Raw genomic sequence first — 18678 nt, forward strand, 5'->3', positions numbered from 1 at the left:
AAGAGTAAGAGCGTTATTAAAAAAGCCCAACCTCAATCCCGACGATTGTTCCAACTATCGTCCTATTTCCTTGTTGCCAACTGTTAGCAAGATTGCTGAAAAACATGTCAACTCTCTTCTATCCACCTTCATTGAAGCTAATAATCTGCTACATTACACCCAGACTGGGTTTAGATGCAAACAGGGTACTGAAACGTCCCTTGTGGCAGTAATTGAGGAAATCTGGAAGATTCTGGACGAAGGGAAATGTGCGGCCATACTATTATTAGACCTCAGTGCGGCCTTTGATACCGTTAATCACACGATTCTCATTCAAAGACTGAGTGATGTAGGTGTCACTGGGACCGCACTGAACTGGCTTAGCTCTTTCCTGTCCAATCGGACCTTTTCAGTGTTTGAGGATGATATAGTTTCAGCCCCAATACAGCTTCAATGTGGTGTTCCCCAGGGGTCATCCCTCAGCCCTACTCTATTTAATATTTACATGAGACCTTTGGCTGAGGTGGTGCAACCTTGGGGAGTACAATTGGTAACATATGCTGATGATACTCAGCTTATCATCTCCCTGTCTGGGCAGGAGACGACTTATAACAACTTATCCTCCTGTCTTAGCAAAGTCCAGGAGTGGATGAATGACTCTTTTTTGAAGCTTAATGGAGCTAAAACAGAGGTCATGATGCTAGGACATAAACCACCTACCTCTGTGGATGTGTGGTGGCCGGACTCCTTGGGGCAGCCTCCAACCCCTAAGGAGCAAATTAAAAGCCTGGGAGTGTGGCTGGACCCAGCCCTTAACTTTCAGGTCCAAGCCCGGACGGTAGCAGGGACTGGTTATGCCCTCATGGGAGCACTCAGAAAGATTTTAGGACTACTTCCCTTTGAGGCTAGAAGGATCCTAGTACAATCCCTTATACTATCACAATTAGACTATTCCAACGCAGTCTATCTAGGGGCCCCTAAAGGGACAATCAAGATCCTTCAGACCATCCAAAACTGTGCTGCCCGAATGCTACTAAACATCCCACGCAGAACCTCTGCCAAACCAGCATTGAAGCAACTACACTGGTTGCCTGTGCAACAACGAATTGAATTTAAAGCAATGACTATTGCTCACAAAGCCCTGCATAACTCTGGACCAGACATTCTTGCACCCTTGCTTAGTCCTTATCAAACATGCAGAACCCTGAGATCCAGTAATAAGAATCTACTGGCAATCCCCAGGATCAGGAGATCGCGCACTGGGGGCAGACGTTTCTCTCTACAGGCTGCAAAGCTTTGGAACAATCTTCCAGATGCTATCCGCTTGGAGGAGAACCATCTCAGGTTTAGAAAAATGCTGAAAACCTTCCTATTCTGCTAAAGTTAATGGAGATGACTGGATCACGTAAGCGCTGGGATGCCTCAGGGTAACCATGCGCTATAGAAATGTGTAATCATTCATAATTTACTATTCCCACTCCAGTCTACATTAATTTAGGGTAGGTGCTGGACACTAATTACATATAATTTACTATTCCCACTCCACTGTACATTAAATTGGGGTAGGTGCTGGACACTAATTACATATAATTTACTATTCTCACTCCAGTCTACATTAATTTGGGGTAGGTGCTGGACACTAATGTAATATAATTTATTATTCCCACTCCAATCTACATTAATTTGAGGTAGGTGCTGGACACTAATTACATATAATTTACTATTCCCACTCCAGTCGACATTAAATTGGAGTAGGTGCTGGACACTAATTACATATCATTTACTATTCCCACTCCAGTCTACATTAATTTGGGGTAGGTGCTGGACACTAATTACATATAATTTACTATTCCCACTCCAATCTACATTAAATTGGGATAGGTGCTGGACACTAATTAAATATAATTTACTATTCCCACTCCAATCTACATTAATTTGGGGTAGGTGCTGGACACTAATTACATATAATGTACTATTCCCACTCCAGTCTACATTAATTTGGGGTAGGTGCTGGACACTAATTACATATAATTTACAATTCCCACACCATTCTACAACAATTTGGAGTAAATGCAATACAAAAAATCCTAATTATAAAATAAAATAAAATCATATAATAAAATAAAATAATCCTTTTATTTGAAAAAAATTTTTATTTGTAAATTTAAAATTATTAATCACATTTTTTTTATTTTTGAAAAACATTGAATTTTTTTCCTATAATATGAACTTTTTAATTACAAACACAAACCTTAACCACTATAAACGCTACAACTCAATCCTAAATGTAAAAATTTTATTTCGAAAGTTAAAATGTAATTTTTTTAAATTGTATTAATAAATTGCAAAATATTAAAATTATTCCTATAGTATGTACTTTTTACAAACACAACCCTTGTAAACTATAAACACTACAACTCAATCCTAAATTTAAATAATTTATTTCAAATTTTGAAATTCAATTTTTTTTATACATTTTTTAAATTTAAAATGGTTGCTATAGTATGTACTTTTTACAAACAAACACAACCCTTATACACTTTATACATGACAACTCAATCCAAAATTGAAAAAAAATCTCAAATTGACATTTTTTGATATTTTTATTTTATTTTTTAAATATTATCCTAAATATTTAACTTTTAATAAAAAAACCTAACATTATCCACTATAAACACTACAACTCAGTCATATTTTTATTTAAATTTGTAATTTAAAAAAAATTTAATTTACAAAAAATGTATAAATAAAAAAAAAATTTAAATATACATTTTTAAAACACTCCCCACCCTTATCCCTTATAAACCCAACATCCCGCTACTAAAATATCTAGTAAATTAATACATAAAAATTTTAGATTTTTTTGAAAAATGTATATATTAATTTTTTTTTTAATTACATTTTTATTATACCCTATAAACCCAACATCCCGCTCCTAAACTTATATATCATTTTTAAAAAAACATTTTAAAAACATAACATTATCAAAATTAATTAACACATTAAAATTACTAATTTAAAATACAAACACAATTTTAAAACATAAATATACACATATTACTAAAAACGACACAATATCGATATTTTAACACAACGATATTTTATAATTCGATATTTTTACTTTCGATATTAAAACATACATACTACTCACGATATTTTTGTAATCGATATTAAACAGTTCGATATATATTACCATCGATATTAAAACATTGATATTTTGTCACATCGATATTTTATTTTCGATATAATGTCTACTTACCGTCAGAGGTGCTCAGTCCCAGTGCAAGCAGGAGTAGGCAGGGCTACTAACCACAGCTTTCCAGATCTTAATTTTTCTTTACAGGATCAGTGAGCTCAGGATAAGGCAGTCTCGTATGAGTCACATGCAGCTCCGCTATACTGAGGTGAAGAGATGGTAGGGTCTGGGGCGACCTAGCCAGAGCACGTTGAGGAACGGTAGGAACACTGCCACGCAAAGGTCGGAGGTGGCTTTAGCAGTGCAACAGCCTAGTTGGGTCAGTGCAGCCTCTGGGGCAGTGGTGAGATGGGTAGGGCAAGAGCACGTGCCTGGGGCCAAATGGCATCATGCAGCACAGTGGCAACCGGTTATTGACTTTGAGGAGCTCATTCTCATTAGGCGAACGAGTGTGGAGACACGCGTGGGCCATCAGGCAGGTCTTGGGAGGGGGGAGATGCACGTCACACAGTTAGATTACGATGAGGATAGCATAGAGGAGGGGGAGATCATTGAGGAGGAATGGGGGCAGGAAGGATGTGGGGCAGGCAGTCCCAGTAATGATGTGCCTTGTATGTTGTAGATACAGGAGAAAGGAGATGGTTGCCCGGCCCTGGTCAACGCCATGCGACTCCCTGCACAACTAGTTAGGTGGGTAGATCCAGTGCGAACGCCAACATTGATGGCAGGTAAGGCCGATGGGGGGGTGTGCTCATCATGTTCTTCCCAACCGGAGGGTGTCAGTAGGGAGTGATGTGGGGGGAGAGGAGGCGGATGGGGACGTCTAACTCCAAAAATATTTATACGTTAAGGATACTGGGGTAGGCATGGAGGCACAGAAGTTAGAAGGGGAGACAGAAGGACAACATGACAGCATACAGGGGACGGTATCACACAGAATGAAGCAGAAGAGGGGGGAGGGACGGCAATAGGTCACAGGTAGAGGAAGCAAAAAAAAGATACAAGATTAAGCTGCAGAAGATACCATACGTGGATGTGACGAAGCCACTGGGGGCACACCTCATGCTGACCACAAAAGAAAAAATACAAAAGGGAAAGTATGTAGAGATGCTGAAGTTACTACACAGGGGATTGAGGTAAAAAGAAGGATCGAAAGAGGAAGAGCTTGAGTTGTCTAAGAGGCCTAAGGTGCCAATGACAATAGAAAACTTGACAGCAGCTTTCCTGATATTTGCAAGCTTTTATTGTGAAAAGTACCCGGAGAGGCGCTTGTCCTTTTTTAAATACTTGGAAATTATTAGGAGGGCTCAGGTGACTTATGGGGGGATATGTGTGGTCACACTATGATGAGGAGTTCAGTGCCATGCTTGCACAGGATCCAGAGGCGAAATTGGGCGAGATTGATATGGACTGCTATAAAAAAAACTATGGGGTCAGTTAAGTTTGGGAAGACCACATAAACAGCCAGTACGCTCCTGTTAGTTTACCACCCCTTTCAGAACTTGGCCGCCCCGAGGGTGGAGGGGTTGGATACACACCCAAAAATTCCAGAGGTGTCCAAGGGGCCTGTTGAGATTTTAACAAGGGAGCCTGCACAAGAGAATACAGCACATGTAGGTAGGAGTGGTCAAAATGTGCAGGGTGGCTCCCCTTGGTGCAATGTTTTGGAGCAGGAGACAATGGTCTGGGCCAGCAGTCTGGGCAGGGCTTCCAGCAAAATAGTGCATATAGTGGACAGCAAATACAGCAGATGGCGGGGGCAGGGGAGGGAGGTGACCACAAGGTTACATGTGAAAAGACTTGTACACGCATTAGACAAGAATGTCAGGATGCTTGGCTGACATACTATCCCCGGAAGGAGGATGCATTGTTATTGAGTCTCTTTTTCAAGGACCGGTTTATGCTGGGTTATGAGGGACCTCAGTCCACCAGGTGGGTCAAATATTTGAGGTCAGTGGCTTTGCACAAAGCAGTAGTGTGGGAAAAATTGCTCAAAGAGATTAGTGAGGGGCGCATGGAGGTCCCGTTCATAGAGTGGCTGATTAGAGACCTGATAATTTCCCCTATTGGGGTGGTACTGAATAAAGAACCAGGCCAGTATAAATAGATACAGCACCCGTCCTGGCCAGAGGGGGTGTCCGTAAATGACTCTATATCAGAAGAACTGGCCTCCGTTTCTTATTCTTCAGCGGAAGTAGCCCGCGGACTGGTGGAGATGGTGGGCAGAGGTGCTGAGATGGCAAAATGTGACATAAAGTCTGCCATTTGGCTACTGCCGGTGCACCCTGATGATTTTCAGCTCTTGGGGATTCAGTTTGATGGGCACATTTCTGTGAACAAGGCATTGCCCATGGGATGTTATATTTCAAGCACCTTGTTTGAGCGTTTCAATTCCTTCCTGCAATGGGTCTTCTCATGGCAAACCGTTAAAGAGACGGTGACACACTACCTTGATGACTTGTTCCTTGTAGGCCAATGTAGTTCTGTGGACTGTCAGCAGCAGCTGGCAAGGTTCCAAGAGCTCATGGGGGCGCTGGAGGTACCCCTGGCACCTGAGAAGACACAAGGTTCAAGCATGGTACGGTCATTTCTGGGTATTGAATTGGACTCTGTCGCAATGGAAGCACGATTACGGACGGACAAAAAGCTGCATATGCACAAGTTGATAGATGATATGTTGGCCAGACAGAAAGTGACGGTTAGGGAGATGCAAGTGCTGCTAGGGAATCTGAACTTCACATGCTAGGTGGTCAGGTCAGGAAGAACATTTTGTAGGAGATTGAACAGGTCATTAGTAGGGCTGATGCTGCCGCACCATCACATGCGCTTGTCGGCAGAGTTGAAAGAAGACTTACTCATGTGGTGCAGGTTTTTAGAAGAATGTAATGGCATCCCCATGACAGTGCCTAAGGATCGGGAATGGGATGTCCAAATATATTCATTTGCTGCATATGCTAGTGGTTTTGGTCTGCACTGGCAAGGCAAGTAGTATGCCAAGGAGTGGCTTAACCATTGGAAGAGTGGGGCAGGAGTATTGCATTCTCTTTCCCCTAGTTGTGGTGGTCACAGTGTGGGCACAGAGTTTGACACATAAGAAGGCCATTTTCAGGGTGGACAACATGGCTGTTGTACATGTGGTCCATAAGCAGTCTGCAAAGGATGAACAGGTGATAAGCTGTTGAGAGTATTCATACTTAGTTGTTTGAAGCATGATATTCTGTTTCAAGACAGACATGTGTCAGGGGTGGACAATGACATTGGAGATGCTTAGTCTTATTTGCAATGGAAGAGGTTCCATGGGCTGTCCATGGAGGCGGACATTTGCAAGACAATGGTGCCTGCGGGGAAGTGGTCCATAGGAGGCAAAGGATGCTCCAATTGGTGGTAGGGTCTTTGGCCAGCTCCATGAGGAGTGCGCATAGTCAAGCTTGGCAGGAGTTTTTAGAGGGAGGTATTAGAGCAGGAAGATCAAGCATGTCCCTGTGAACTCTGGCAGAGTTGTGGGAAGACACTAAACTATAGCATGGGAAGTAGTGTGACACTGGGACAAGAAACACACCTAACCTGGGACATACAAATCACACTGACACAAGAAGCATTACCTCTGGGATCACTGACAATTAGCCAGAAAATGCCCTGACAGAGAGACACATATATTGGGTGATGCTGGCCCTGGCACAGGGGAAGAAACATATTGAGAAAGGGAGTACACTGACACTGAGATGGCCAATATACGCAGCTTCCACAGTGTGGGACAGATTGGGGACTGATATGCACAGTGCCCTAGTGCCTTGGAGGATGATACTTACCAGACACCTTGGACACCGCTACAGATTGCCACATAGAGTGGGAAGCCTTTAAGATGGTCGTCTGTTGGCTCTGCATGGGGTGACAGTGGGCATTCAGAGGAAGTTGGGCCATGAATTGGTGCCTCTCGAGGAGACCATCCATGACCTAAGTAACGTTGTGGAAGCTGACCTTGATGCGAGTACACAACTGCCGGTGGCCAGGGAACAGTACAACACCCTTTTAAAAACTATTCCGCTGCCATAACTATAAATATTGAGGAGAGGATGTGATGTAACAGCCAGAGCTGCCAACTTTTGAAATGGGAACCAAGTTGGAGCAGTTGATCCAGTGCTAGCTCAGTGGGAAGTGGCTGTCAGGGAATGGGGCCAAGCGGAAGAGTTTTCAAATCACGAGGAATGTGCCCCTTGTCTTCAGATGGGTCGGAATCTTGGAGTGCGAATGGGATACCAATGGTGTGATTATGTAGATGTGTTGAGAGTGGGAGTGTCTTGTCTGTTCCGTTCATGGGCTGGGTGGAAGGAGGTCACCCCCGCTGTATATCCCCCATATGTAACCTCCTGCTTAGACCTTAAGGTGCTCTCCCACCTGGAACCCAGAGTTTAAATTCACAGTTGTGTTAATGGTTTTATTGTCACTACCTTTTTCTGTTTACGCTGCAAATGGGGCTTTGAAATAAGCCATTGTCAGGGGTTTGAGGGGTGAGCGAAGATTTCTTGTATAATGTACTTTGAACCAGATCCAGATGTGTATGCTTGGTATTTTTTTTCTTTGTACGTTGCCACCCCCACGGTAAGGTATGATGTTAAATAATACATTTACATGATGTCCTAATCTATATTTGTGAAATGGTGCAAAAATGTTAATAAACATATTTAGAAAACAAAAAAATAACAGGGAAAGCAGTAATGTTCATAAGGGACAAGTCTCATCGGACTATATGGGATGAAAAATGGGGAGCAAAGACCTCAGCAGCCAGGGAGATAGTGTCCATTTAATAACATAAAGAAGACTGTAACAAATCTAATTCAAAATACAAAAAAAAGAACGAAAGAAAACCCAAACAATAGGACCAAGGAGAAATTGGAAACAACAGCAACCGTATTATCGGACTGCCCCTAGGGCACTACAGGCAATTGCACCAGTTTGTTGTGCTCCTGTGACACTTTGGTATTACAGAAGGGGCTGCAGACACTTGTGCGTTCCCTTCCGTATTAGCGATAGAGCTGGTGCACTTAAAGCGCTAGCACTATCATCAGAGGGAGTACCCTCATTTGCATTGGAGCTTGGCCCCATGCAAATGATGGAATCCCTTTTGTCTCTGCACGCAGGCTGTATAACAGACGCGGGTGCAGAAGCAAAGAAGCTGCCAGGAGGAGCACTGACCATGGACCAGCTGCAATGTGGGACACTGCCAGTGTGCTCCCTGAAGGCAGACCTCTGGAAGGGGGAGAGTGGGTCCCATGGACCTCCCAAGACATTCATTTACTGAACCCACCTGCAAGGAGATATCTAATCCCCCTTCAAAGTGCAGCCGAGTTGCCACCTGCACTGTGAAACATGGAGCGGCTTCAAAGCAGCCGCTTTATTTTGTACCTGAATGCGCTGCACTGGGGGCAGCACATTCACAATAAAGTGGTGCTTTTTCCTGGTTAGCAATGGGTGCACCTTTTGAAAGGTGTACCCAGCGCTAACCAGGAAAATGTGCCGCATAAGTAATATGGCCCCTGGTGGCCATCAGACCTAGGACTCAGACCCGCAGACCACGCCAGAAACCTCAGAATTTTCATTGATAAAAAGCTCACCATGAAATAGCAGATCAACATTGTCTCCTCCGCCTACTTCCTCACTCTGCACATGCTGCTTAAGATCTTCATGTGGCTACCACTTCACATGAGACACCCTGTGACACAGGCCCTTGTCATCAGCTGACTAGACAATGACAATGCTCTTTACGTAGGAATCGCCACACCCCCCTAAAGAGACTTAAAACCATAAGGAACGCCTCAGCCAGACTCATCCTCGACCTCCCCCGATGAACCCACATCACATCCCACCTTAGACAACTCCACTGGCTCCCTGTACAGAAGAGATGCCAATTCAAGCTGCAGATCCACACACACCTCGCACTACACAACCAAGGACCCACCTACCTTAACTAACAGTAGAGAAGACTACACTCTGCCAACCTGTCACTTGCCCACACTCCACGCATCTACCGAAGCAGAAGTGGAGGATGCTACTTCTCTTACATTACAGCAAAGACCTGGAACACATTTGTTCTGCCTTCAGTATTTGTCTAGGGCACTAGCTGTCATTAATAGGTCCTTGCAGCGGTTCAAGTTGTCTGGGCATAAATTATAGTTGAGTTGAAATCCATTTAAAAGCAGAAAATACATAGTCCCACCCACACCTCCTGGGTGTCATCCAAGGCACAAGCATTCCCAGCATCCTCCTGTATTCTGACGCCACAACCAAGCGCAGGCATTTTTATTACATTGAAGATGTCTTCTATTGAATTAACGATCAAGGGCGCAGCTATCATTTGTGCAGTAAGTGTAGCCGTGCTAGGGCCCAGTGCTGTGAGGGGCCCTAAGGGCCCCAATGCTGAATGCTTTTTAATATCCAGCATGGAAATGTGTAGCCATTTCCAATGCTTGTATTAGGGCCCGTGGCATTTTTTTTCTGGATCCAGGACTGTGCCACACATTTTTTGAAGGGAGGCTGAAGCAGAATATTTACTCTTGCAAATAGCCAATCGGAGTATATGGGTCTGTGGACTCAGCTGTCAGTCTGTGGACTCAGGATGGAGCGAAAGCTCATTTGTTAATTTAATTTAACAACCAGTCCTCAAGCTTGGGTTCGCAAATTATTCACCTATTGTCGGTCAAGATACCTCTAGCCATATGCACATAGTTGCTGTTGCCCACTGTGTAAGAGAGCGAGAGAGAGACACTGCCTATCACAGATGGAGGAAGATATTCAATACAGCACATAACATTTCTAAGAAGACAATTCAAGAGCTCATCAACAAACAGAAGCATATTTTGCAAACAAGAACTTGCCACATATTTTGATCACAAACCTGCTCATACTACAGGCGAGACCTTCACATTCCCCGTGGGGAGCAGACAGAGTTACAACCACATGAACCCGAACACAGGTCTAGTTTTTTTCCTTTTTCTTAGCATCAAATCTGCAGCTAGTTGTGTGTTGGAATAATGTTAGCAAAAACATTGTCAGACAAAAATATTGCGCCTTAAATATTGTTTGCAAAAATATTGTCTCATTGGGTGTTGATTTTCTATGATTTTTGTAAAATATATTTAGAACACCGAGTTTCTGCTGCTATATTTTTCAGAGGAACTTTATCTTCATGTACCAAAATCAAATGGAAAGTGGGAAACCAGTAACAAACTGCAAGTTCAGAGAAGAAGGCTGAGAACATATTCATAAAGTGAGCAATTCATGGAAAATATATGTACTTTGCATTTAAATTCTACTATTGGCAAAATTGATTCGGAGGGTCAGTAGAGTCATCCATACCCAAGGTCACTTGCAACGTTCTCCTGATAACCATTATTGCTGAATGCATTCATGCACCCACTGGTGCAGGTAATTGAGAAACAGTGTCTGAAATTGCAGATGTATGCAGATGACATGCAGGCTTACCTGTGATTGGAATGCAATCAAAGAACAAAGATCGCTTCTCTGATTACCTTACTCAATTATACTTCTGGGTGAAGGGATATTTTCTCTGCCTAAACGATTACAAGATGGAAATTTTGACAGTGGGTGCCGCAAAGAATGGAGCTCTTCATATTATGTAGCCACACACCTTGGCCTCTGCTCCAAATCTGCCACAAAGCACCAAAACCCTGGGTATCACCATCAAACCTGGCTAACCACACCTTCCTCTGCCCACGCCAAACCCCGTAAATGGGCGTGACTACTGCAGATTCACATTCAGGCCGAGAAATCCACAGGATTAAAACCATTTGTGCATTCCAGCAGAGTTCCCTTTGTGAAGTCCTGGCAGGCGTAACCAATTGTGACTGTAAATGTAGATTTAACGATGTAAATGACTTTGTGAATGGGGATCTTGGTAGTTCTTCCATACCAGGCACATTCAACTTGCAGCGACAGATGCAGCCCAATGGGAACACCAGCCTCTGATTTTCTCAGTACTTAAACTGGCAGAGAAGTTGAAGTGTGGTCGTTTTTCCTTTACCCACCTGTGAGAAGTTGGCCTGATATGTGATGTTTCCAATTCTGGAACCACCTTGTATCAGTCCAAACAATCCCTTATGGTGTCTGGTTGTAAGTCAACCTTGTTAGACAAGCTATCCTAGGGGAGCATGGACTAAGCAGCCTTAAAGGCTTAACTTAAGAGGTCGTGTTAAGCGAGCTGTTTTACCACATACAATCCTGTAATATCAAATGAAAGGACACCACACAAGTATATATTATAAAAATATATGTGTTTATTTCTAAAATAATCCCCAGTACTCTTTATGAGCAAAGGGGCACAAGCGTTAAATCAAAAGCACAGTATAACATACAAAGTTGCACAATTATGGATGAGGGCGGGTGGCCACTCAAACCATATAATAAAAAAAGTGGTATAAGAGATACCAATCGAACAGTGGTTAGGCCTAGGGCCTAGGGAATCGCTGGGAGCAGTCTGGACTAGCAATGCTGAAGTTGGGAGAAGCCCGCGGGATTCGGGTGCAGCACGTAAAGTGCGGCTTGCACCAATGCAATGTCAATGTTGCGTAAAAGTTACACAAAGAGAGTTTAAAGATACTTCCGCTGAACCTAGAGCAGAGGTCTTCAAACTTTTTTGCTCTAAGCCCCCCCAAATAAAACATTTTTACGCAGGGGCCCCCCTCCAAACCTTTATGACAAGGATTAGGGGAGAGGCAGGGTTGAGCACAGGGGCGGGGCTTATGAGATCATTTCTGGGAGATGTTTTCTATGTCATTATTCCACAATAAATGTAAGACTTACAAAATAGCAAATTCATAAAGCAAAAAAAAACATGAATTAACCAAGAAAAGCTCTGCTCCCCCTAATTTGGTGTATGTGATCCTAGCACACTCCTCAGATCAATGCAACTGCACCTGCTATAGTAATGATAACCATGGCCCTGAGCAACAAGAAATATACTCCAATTACATTACCGAAGGTAAGATTTTGTAAGACTTAGAAAAATTAAGTGATTCACCAAGAATCACAGGATGTTGAGCAAAAGCTGGGACTTGAACCTAGTTCCCTTGTTCCAAATTGAGCATCTCTCATAATAAGGTCACATTTCCTCCCCCAGAAAAACATGAGCTCCCATGTGTTGCCCCCCCTTTTTGCAGCAAAGGTGCCTGTGGTCCTAATGCTAGCAAGGTAAATTAGCTCACATACCCTTTTTATTTTTAAAAAGACATAACTGTAATACAGTGGGACCCTTAGACCAGTGGACCCTGGTGCTGCTGCACCTACTTCACCATTGATCAGTACTGCTTCGCCAAGTGGGATGTCTCCTCTGCCTTTCGTTGAAAACATGAGCTCTCATTCTGTCCCATCATAGTAACTGTCTTCTCTCTGATGCCCCCAGAAAGGTGTCTCCTCTGCTACAATTTTCCCACCCTTAGATCATTACTCAGAGGCGCATAGCAACTCTGCCAAAGCAAGTGGCCACTGGACCATACTGTAATAATAATCTAATAGTACGAACAGTAAAACAGACATGGGGTTTAGCTGGCCTTTTATACCATTGGGACCTGGTGCCATAGCACCTGCTGTACTAATCGGATCTACAAATCTGATTGTATAAAAATGTGTCATATTGTGTGTGTGTACATATATGTATGTATATATCATAGTCCAAAACATAAATTAGAAATACTGTGCACAATGTGTAATTACTGACATGATACTCGTTATCCTGACAGTTATGGTATCAAAAAATACTTGCATTATACATCAGGGAATGCACAATGCATTAGCTTGATTATAATGAGAATACCGAAATCCCCATATCACTATTAGATCACACGATCTCAACATAAACACAGAGTAAGCAGCGTACTGGTGCTCCTATTAGTTATATGGCCATTGAGTATCCCCACACAGGGCACAGAGGCTCCAGCGCTTTAAAAGTTGGTAATATGGGAATTTAGTCGTTCACCACGAGAATTGCTTTGGCCATTGAATTTGGTGCTGTTTCATCGTGGTCTCAGAGACTGTGAACTCGTTGTTAATTTCTCCCGCTCTGCGAAGAGGATGTGCAAAAACACTGGGACTCTTGCAGCTGTAGGCTGAGAGATTCAGGGGCTCTACAAAGGGGTGAAAAACAAGGAAGCCTCATTAACAAGCATATGGTCTTTTAATGACCTGTGAAGTACTGGGGTGGGGCTGTATGTGTTCCAGAAAGGCTGTCTCACACTGACAGAGGAGGGGGGGGGGAGCTGAAGCCCTTAGTGGGGGTGCGCTCTCTTAAACCCCTCGTCACGATCAGCTCACACACTTCGACATAGAGCTGCTTCATTTAGGAGCTGCCTTGCAAGCGGGCTTCTTTAGCGGCTGGCGGCAATGTGTGACAAATAGCAAATAGTTGAAGACTCATTCGCGCCCCCCTGGGAATGCAGCCACGGACCCCCAGGGGGGCGCGCCCCACAGTTTGAATACCACTGACCTAGAGGAACAAAACTTAAGACACAGACCCTAGAGGTGTGCCAGTGTGGGAACACCAGCGTTGCAATGTTACCTCACCCACAGGAGGCGGGTGCACAGGGTCGAAGTGGCGTCGGGTTTTGACACGCAAATCTTGGTGCTTGGAGCTGAAGATGCTGCAGGCGATGGGAAGCAGAAGTGTCCGGTGTGATCCCAGGGTGGATTGAAGTCGAGAAGTCTCTGAAAGCAGAGGGACAGAGTCTGGGTCACTCAGCAGTGACCAGGGTGGAACCAGGATGGAACCAGGCAATGTCGGGCGCAATCAGATGGTTGTTGAGGAGCTTCTCTCCGCTGTCACGTGGGCTTTGGGGCAACTGCGACGTCCAGGAGCAGGTCACGATCTGTCCCACGCAGGCTCTCGCCGTCAGCGCCGTCGGCTTCAAGATTGGAGCAAACAGCACTTGGCAAAAGCAATCCATGCGGAACCGGGAGATTGCTTCTCACTCAGACCAGGAGGGTCAGAGCGGGGGCTCCTTTTCACAGAAGCTGGTGCAAATCTGGAGCAACCAGAAAAGCAAGTCGGTTTAAGGTTTTCATCGGCACAGGGGCCACAAGCCAGCTGGCAAGTGACCGGGCCAACGCGTCGAGCCAACACAAGCAGAAGGGCCCCACGCAGCACTCGTCGAGTGTGGAGGGGTGAGCTTCGGTGCAAGAACAGCTCAGGGTTGGGGCTTCTCAAACCCCGGTGTACAGCTTCGAGAGTCACTCGTGGGCTGCACGGTCAGCGTCTCGTGGCCTTTTCAAGATGGCGTGCCCCACGCTTCCGGTCACCTCCACGGGTCTCAGCTCTGCAGGGACTGTGGATCGGGCTGGAGGAAGGCAGGCAAGCTTGATCTTGTTGATCTCTGTTGCTCAAGTTCTGGCGGGAACTGCAACAAAGCAAGGATCGAGGTGCTGGATGGTACCTGTTTGCACAGGGTGGTCACTCCTTGACCACAAGGTAGATTCTTCACTCTTCTACGTTGAGTAGGATGTCGAAGGGTCCAGAGTTTCGTTTCTTATGTTTCTTCAGGATAATCTGAGTTGCATTGGCACTGCTCCCACTCTTATTCGAATCTGGTGGGCTGGATTACCTGCTAGGCCCCCTCCTATGGGTGGGACCCAGGAAGGGGGTGGATACACCCCTTTCCTTTGATCCAGGCCGCGCTGGGACTGGGGCTGGTGTGCCCCAGAACCGGTTTGGCCGGATTATGCAAGGGGCAGCCTTGTGCTCCCCAGGCAGTGTCTGGTTTCTTTGAAACCTCCCTGCTACAATCCACTATCTCCTGTCTGGGGTGGTGTAACACCGCTCTGCGACAGGAAACCCTTTGTCCAGGCCACCATCTGCTGAGTTTCGGTCAGCAGCAGGAGGCCAGACCCGTGTCTGTGGCTGAGGCATCCATTTTGTGGATCTGAGGCTCTTTTAAAATCAACCGCGTTTCAGTAAGTAACATGTCTTCTCCCTCTAGAAGGGTGGAATGCTACCCCCATCGCCAGAACTGGCGAGGGGGTAGTATTCCAACTCGTATGACACCTTACACGACATGTTTTGATAAAGCCAAACCAAAGTTGCTACAGAACCGCGAGAATTATAAGGCACTTAATAGTATATGGTATGGCATTATCCCGGATCAGCTTAGGGAGTTGTTCCCGACAGCTGCAGACAGGCTCAGCTCATGCCAGAGCTCCATCTCACATTAAACCACGCACTCTGCCTCCAGGATTGATAAGGCCTTCCATAGGAGTGACTCACAGGTTCATATGTGTCCAGATATAGGTTTAGATATAGGTATACTATATCTAAGCAAGGGGTGATTACACCCACTTGCCCCAGCTGAGTGATCAGCCAGTTGTGGCAATTTAAGAACCAGCCAGGGGTGGCAAAAGCTATGCTTCAGCCCCTGGTAGGCCTTGGTGGCACCTATGCCCTGAGCACTTATAGTGCATGGTACAGGGGCTGACAAGGAGTCCATTTCCAATTGTGGTATGTACCTATAGCACATGCATTACAAATTTAGAGAGAGAACAGCAGGCTGGGGGTCTGATTAGCAGGCCCACAGCCTCAGTAAGTCAAAAACCAGTGAAGCAAAAAGCATAAAATTGGGGTGACCATAGGATAGCAGACCCTACTCTCCTACACAACCCCCCCTCCCCCAAACGCAGGGACATTAAACTTAACCTTGACCAGATAAGTCTTCATGTTCTAAGTGGAAGTACCTGGAGAGACCATCTGCATTACCATGGTCAGTCACTGGGCGGTGCTCCACTGTAAAGTCCACCCCCTGTAGGGAAATGGACCACCTGAGCAGTTTGGGATTTTCACCCTTCATCTGATTTAGCCACAAGAGGGGCTTATGGTCTGTCTGAATTAGGAAGTGAGTACCAAACAAGTATGGTATCAGCTTCTTCAGGGCCCAAACCACAGCAAAGGCCTCCCTCTCAATAGCTGACCAACGTTTCTCCCTGGGGGTCAGCCTTCTGCTAATAAAAGCAATGGGCTGGTCTTGACCATCTTGATTAAGTTGTGAAAGCACAGCTCCCACCCCCAACTCAGAAGCATCTGTCTGTACAATGAACTGTTTGGAGTAGTCAGGACTCTTCAGGATAGGTGCAGAGCACATGGCCTTCTTCAGGTCGACAAATGCCCTTTGACAGCTAACTGTCCACTGAACCTTTTTGGGCATCTTCTTGGATGTCAAGTCATTCAATGGTGTCACAATGGACCCATAGTTTTTCACAAATTTTCTGTAATACCCAGTCAGGCCCAAGAAGGCTCTGACTTGTGTCTGGGTAGTTGGAGGAGCCCAATCCTGTATGGTCTGGATCTTGCTCTCCAGTGGTTGAACCTGACCCCCACCTACTAGGTGGCCCAGGTACACAACCTTGCTCTGCCCTATCTGGCACTTGGTAGCCTTGATATTCAGGCCTGCCTTTTGCAGGGCCTCCAGAACCTTCTTCAGGTGGATCAGGTGATCCTCCCAGGTGGAGCTAAAGACAGCAATATCATCTAGATATGCTGCGCAAAAGTCATCCAACCCAGCAAGGACTTGATTCACCAACCTTTGGAAGGTGGCAGGTGCATTCTTCAAACCAAAGGGCATTACCACAAACTGATAATGTCCACTAGGGGTAGAGAATGCTGTTTTGGCTTTTGACTCTTCAGCTAGTCTGATCTGCCAGTAGCCAGCTGTCAAATCAAATGTGCTCAGAAACTTGGCAGAAGCCAATTTATCAATGAGCTCATCTGCTCTTGGAAAGGGATGTGCATCTGTCCTAGTGACAGCATTGAGACCTCTGTAGTCCACACAAAACCTCATTTCTCTCTTTCCATCTTTGGTATGAGGTTTTGGTATAAGGACCACTGGGCTAGCCCATGGGCTCTCTGATGGCTCAATCACTCCAAGCTCCAACATCTTTTGCACCTCAGCCTTTATACAATCCCTGACATGGTCAGGTTGCCTGTAGATCTTATTCTTCACAGGCAGACTGTCACCAGTGTCCACCTCATGGGTGCACCAGTTAGTTTGACTGGGTGTGAGTGAAAACATATGCCTGTGGGCCTGCAACACCTGTCTGCAGTCCACCTGTTGCTGCTCAGTGAGGCTGCCTGCCAAGGCTACTCCATCCACTGAACCATCATCAGGGTTCTGGGAAAGCAGGTCTGGGAGAGGGTCACTCTCTTCCTCCTGATCCCCATCTGTGGCCATGAGGAGACTCATGTCCTCCCTGTCAACAAATGCTTTCAAACGGTTTACATGGAGCACCCTGTGGGGGCTCCTAGGGGTTCCAAAGTCAACCACATAGGTGACTTCTCCCTTTTTCTCAATGATAGGGTAGGGTCCAGTCCATTTGTCTGGAGTGCTGCTAGGCCCACTGGGTCCAACACCCACACCTTCTGCCCTGGCTGGTACTCAACCAGAACAGCCTTTTGGCCATGCCAAGCTTTCTGTAATTCTTGGCTGGCCTCCAGGTTTTTGGATGCTCTCTCCATGTATTCAGCCATCCTGGAGCGGAGACCAAGTACATAGTCCACAACATCTAGCTTAGGCTTTTGAGAAGTAACTCCTATCCTTCCTTCACCAAACATAGTGGACCCCTCACAGGGTGGCCAAACAAAAGTTCAAAAGGGCTATAGCCAACCCCCTTCTGTGGGACCTCTCTGTAAGCAAAGAGCAAGCAGGGTAAAAGGGTGTCCCATTTCCGCCTAAGCTTCTCTGGTAGTCCTTTTATCATTCCCTTTAGGGTCTTGTTGAATCTTTCCACAAGCCCATTGTACTGAGGATGATAGGGTGTGGTAAACTTGTAGTTTACTCCACACTCCTTCCACATTGCTTTTAAGTATCCAGACCAGTGTTCCCAGGAACGTGCGCTCATGCGCGCTAGCGCAGCTCCGTAACCCCGAGCGCGCAGTGTCCTGAGTTAGGCGCGCACACATCCTGGGGGAGCATTCGCGCCCCACTTTTAAATCGCGAGCGGCGCGAAAAACGGCAATTTTCAGCTTATGGGGATGCCATCCATAGCAAGTGTCTCCTGCACTTGCTACATTTATTTTTAATGGGCCACGGCTGGGGGTGATTGTGAGCCATTGTGAAAATATTCCTGTTAATTGCAGCGCAGGAGGGTGCTGCAATTAACAGGAATCCTTTCACAAGTGCCCACAATCAGCCCCCAGCCGTGCTCTATTAGGATAAGACAAGCATCAAGTACAAAAGCACGACGTGTAAAGCACATGTCGTGCTTTTGGACTTGCTGCATTTCTTCTGTTAATGGAGCGCGCTAAGGGCTGATGCAGTGCTGCACTAGTTACGAACAGACCTCCAGACTGTGAACACCGTTGACCTCTTCGGTGGTGCTGGGCGTCCATGATCTGTACAATGTATTCGGAGCCTGCCATGCCTGATGACAGGAGCGGTAGTCGGAGGCAAATGTGCATGGCACACGTTAATTGAAATTCCAAATAATTTAAAGATACGGTTATAATACAAGATACG

The sequence above is a fragment of the Lissotriton vulgaris genome, chromosome 7, assembly GCF_964263255.1.
Source record: "Lissotriton vulgaris chromosome 7, aLisVul1.2, whole genome shotgun sequence".
In the NCBI taxonomy this organism is placed as follows: domain Eukaryota; kingdom Metazoa; phylum Chordata; class Amphibia; order Caudata; family Salamandridae; genus Lissotriton; species Lissotriton vulgaris.